Raw genomic sequence first — 4,614 nt, forward strand, 5'->3', positions numbered from 1 at the left:
TCTGTCTGATTTTGGATTTTTTTTTTTTTTTTCTAAGTCAGACTTGACACCAGAGAGGCTGAATACCGCACTGAGTCAATGCGGTCTTAGCCTCTCTGGTCTCAACACTCTGTCTGATTTTGGATTTTTTTTTTTTTTTTCTAAGTCAGACTTGACACCAGAGAGGCTGAATACCGCACTGAGTCAATGCGGTCTTAGCCTCTCTGGTCTCAACACTCTGTCTGATTTTGGATTTTTTTTTTTTTTTTCTAAGTCAGACTTGACACCAGAGAGGCTGAATACCGCACTGAGTCAATGCGGTCTTAGCCTCTCTGGTCTCAACACTCTGTCTGATTTTGGATTTTTTTTTTTTTTTTCTAAGTCAGACTTGACACCAGAGAGGCTGAATACCGCACTGAGTCAATGCGGTCTTAGCCTCTCTGGTGTCAACACTCTGTCTGATTTTGGATTTTTTTTTTTTTTTTCAAAGTCAGACTTGACACCAGAGAGGCTGAATACCGCACTGAGTCAATGCGGTCTTAGCCTCTCTGGTCTCAACACTCTGTCTGATTTTGGATTTTTTTTTTTTTTTCTAAGTCAGACTTGACACCAGAGAGGCTGAATACCGCACTGAGTCAATGCGGTCTTAGCCTCTCTGGTCTCAACACTCTGTCTGATTTTGGATTTTTTTTTTTTTTTTCTAAGTCAGACTTGACACCAGAGAGGCTGAATACCGCACTGAGTCAATGCGGTCTTAGCCTCTCTGGTCTCAACACTCTGTCTGATTTTGGATTTTTTTTTTTTTTTTCTAAGTCAGACTTGACACCAGAGAGGCTGAATACCGCACTGAGTCAATGCGGTCTTAGCCTCTCTGGTGTCAACACTCTGTCTGATTTTGGATTTTTTTTTTTTTTTTCAAAGTCAGACTTGACACCAGAGAGGCTGAATACCGCACTGAGTCAATGCGGTCTTAGCCTCTCTGGTGTCAACACTCTGTCTGATTTTGGATTTTTTTTTTTTTTTTCAAAGTCAGACTTGACACCAGAGAGGCTGAATACCGCACTGAGTCAATGCGGTCTTAGCCTCTCTGGTGTCAACACTCTGTCTGATTTTGGATTTTTTTTTTTTTTTTCAAAGTCAGACTTGACACCAGAGAGGCTGAATACCGCACTGAGTCAATGCGGTCTTAGCCTCTCTGGTGTCAACACTCTGTCTGATTTTGGATTTTTTTTTTTTTTTTCTAAGTCAGACTTGACACCAGAGAGGCTGAATACCGCACTGAGTCAATGCGGTCTTAGCCTCTCTGGTCTCAACACTCTGTCTGATTTTGGATTTTTTTTTTTTTTTTCTAAGTCAGACTTGACACCAGAGAGGCTGAATACCGCACTGAGTCAATGCGGTCTTAGCCTCTCTGGTCTCAACACTCTGTCTGATTTTGGATTTTTTTTTTTTTTTTCTAAGTCAGACTTGACACCAGAGAGGCTGAATACCGCACTGAGTCAATGCGGTCTTAGCCTCTCTGGTCTCAACACTCTGTCTGATTTTGGATTTTTTTTTTTTTTTTCTAAGTCAGACTTGACACCAGAGAGGCTGAATACCGCACTGAGTCAATGCGGTCTTAGCCTCTCTGGTCTCAACACTCTGTCTGATTTTGGATTTTTTTTTTTTTTTTCTAAGTCAGACTTGACACCAGAGAGTAGGGATGGGTACCGAACTCGGTACTTTTACAGGCACCGACCGAAAGTGGGCGGTACTACCGAGTATCAGTTCACATGACATGAAACGGTACCTCATTTCGGTACTTTTTTTTTTTTCTATTATAATTTAAAAATGTCGGTACTTGAACGCATCTCAGTGATACAAAGACAGCGAGCGAGATAGAAATTCCGACGCAAACTTGAAGGCAACACACACGAGGGTGGGTTACGTCATCACGTCACTGCCAAAACAAGCTGAAGAGAAGAAGATGGCCTCTCGCTTGCGGTCCACTTCACAAAGATAGACTCAGACAACGCTCGCTGTAACATTTGCGATGCGAAGTGCAAAGCTGGCCAGGGGAACACCTCTAACTTGAGGAAACACTTGGTCAAGCATAAAATCTTTTTAAATGCGGAAGACTGTAAAGTGTTCGATAGCCTGAGGGTGGACGCTGCATCCACCAGCAGCAAAGCACCTACAGCCAGCAGCTCCTCTGCTTCGTTAGCTGAAACGGACAACGACGACGACGAAACTTCAAGTGTCACAAGTGAGGCGTCGACTTCTTCAACATCAGGTAACGTCATTTAATTAGCTAACGTTAAATACACGTTAACGTGTATTTAACGTTAACGTTAACGTTACGATTTCAGACGGGCTGCCCTCTGAAATCGTAACGTTAGCTGGATAGTTGTAGCTTATAGCTTAGCATGTTTAGTAGCGTAACTAGCGTTGCTAACGTTATTATTATCCTCAGTTCGTGTCACCGTGAGACGTTCAACGTTACACTCTTGCTTTCTTTGCTAGGCCACCGTGTGAGAGTCGCACAGGAGACACCCTTCACCCTGGCGAAGAAAGCAGCTTTACCCCGGCAGAAAGTAAATGAGTGCCACAGGGCAGTGACTGCCTTCATTGTAAAAGGCATGTTGCCCTTCGCAACGGTGGAGTCTCCATGGTTCAGGTAAATTATTTATTTATGTATAAATGGGTGATAATGTGTGTGTGTGTGTGTGTGATATTCATAGAGTAAGCTAAGTTACTAACAATAGTTATTTTTATTGTCTATATATAGGGAGATGACAGGGACCCTGAACCCAAAATACTCCCCTCCCTCCAGAGACCTTCTCACAAACACACTTATCCCAGCTTGGTATCGTGTTGAGAAGAAGAATGTGAAGGAGGAACTCAGGGCAGTTGACCATATTGCAGTGACCGCTGATGGATGGAGCAGTGTGGCACAAGACCATTACCTGCAACAAGTAAACTCTTGGTTTGGGAGGGGTTTTATTTTGTTGGGTGCTGCTGCTAAACAAAAAAAAATCTAAATAAAGAACAATGTTGAAATTGAGAAGTTTGGACTTATTTGTTTTACAACTGTACATTTTTGTTGTTGCAAAAAAAAAAAATTTTTTTTTTTTTTTTACTCAAAAAAGTATCGAAAAAGGTACCGTTTTTGGTACCGTACCGAATTCCAGGTACCGGTACCGTACCGGGATCGATTCAAATGTGAACGGTACCCAACCCTACCAGAGAGGCTGAATACCGCACTGAGTCAATGCGGTCTTAGCCTCTCTGGTGTCAACACTCTGTCTGATTTTGGATTTTTTTTTTTTTTTCAAAGTCAGACTTGACACCAGAGAGGCTGAATACCGCACTGAGTCAATGCGGTCTTAGCCTCTCTGGTCTCAACACTCTGTCTGATTTTGGATTTTTTTTTTTTTTTTTCTAAGTCAGACTTGACACCAGAGAGGCTGAATACCGCACTGAGTCAATGCGGTCTTAGCCTCTCTGGTGTCAACACTCTGTCTGATTTTGGATTTTTTTTTTTTTTTTCAAAGTCAGACTTGACACCAGAGAGGCTGAATACCGCACTGAGTCAATGCGGTCTTAGCCTCTCTGGTGTCAACACTCTGTCTGATTTTGGATTTTTTTTTTTTTTTTCAAAGTCAGACTTGACACCAGAGAGGCTGAATACCGCACTGAGTCAATGCGGTCTTAGCCTCTCTGGTGTCAACACTCTGTCTGATTTTGGATTTTTTTTTTTTTTTCAAAGTCAGACTTGACACCAGAGAGGCTGAATACCGCACTGAGTCAATGCGGTCTTAGCCTCTCTGGTGTCAACACTCTGTCTGATTTTGGATTTTTTTTTTTTTTTCAAAGTCAGACTTGACACCAGAGAGGCTGAATACCGCACTGAGTCAATGCGGTCTTAGCCTCTCTGGTCTCAACACTCTGTCTGATTTTGGATTTTTTTTTTTTTTTTCTAAGTCAGACTTGACACCAGAGAGGCTGAATACCGCACTGAGTCAATGCGGTCTTAGCCTCTCTGGTCTCAACACTCTGTCTGATTTTGGATTTTTTTTTTTTTTTTTCAAAGTCAGACTTGACACCAGAGAGGCTGAATACCGCACTGAGTCAATGCGGTCTTAGCCTCTCTGGTCTCAACACTCTGTCTGATTTTGGATTTTTTTTTTTTTTTCAAAGTCAGACTTGACACCAGAGAGGCTGAATACCGCACTGAGTCAATGCGGTCTTAGCCTCTCTGGTCTCAACACTCTGTCTGATTTTGGATTTTTTTTTTTTTTTTTCAAAGTCAGACTTGACACCAGAGAGGCTGAATACCGCACTGAGTCAATGCGGTCTTAGCCTCTCTGGTCTCAACACTCTGTCTGATTTTGGATTTTTTTTTTTTTTTTCTAAGTCAGACTTGACACCAGAGAGGCTGAATACCGCACTGAGTCAATGCGGTCTTAGCCTCTCTGGTCTCAACACTCTGTCTGATTTTGGATTTTTTTTTTTTTTTTCTAAGTCAGACTTGACACCAGAGAGGCTGAATACCGCACTGAGTCAATGCGGTCTTAGCCTCTCTGGTGTCAACACTCTGTCTGATTTTGGATTTTTTTTTTTTTTTTCAAAGTCAGACTTGACACCAGAGAGGCT

The 4,614-nt window shown here is 42.2% G+C and overlaps 1 long non-coding RNA gene across 1 annotated transcript; it reads left to right on the forward strand.

Annotated features, from left to right (window-relative positions):
* The first annotated feature begins 1,930 nt into the window (after positions 1 to 1,930).
* Positions 1,931 to 2,946, forward strand: LOC310771929. Its single transcript, XR_014552464.1, has 3 exons — positions 1,931 to 2,251; positions 2,482 to 2,635; positions 2,747 to 2,946. It is a non-coding gene; the product is annotated as an uncharacterized lncRNA (long non-coding RNA).
* The last annotated feature ends 1,668 nt before the right edge of the window (positions 2,947 to 4,614 follow it).

Source organism: Poromitra crassiceps, assembly GCF_964638095.1.
Source record: "Poromitra crassiceps genome assembly, contig: HAP1_SCAFFOLD_1523, whole genome shotgun sequence".
In the NCBI taxonomy this organism is placed as follows: Eukaryota; Metazoa; Chordata; class Actinopteri; order Beryciformes; family Melamphaidae; genus Poromitra; species Poromitra crassiceps.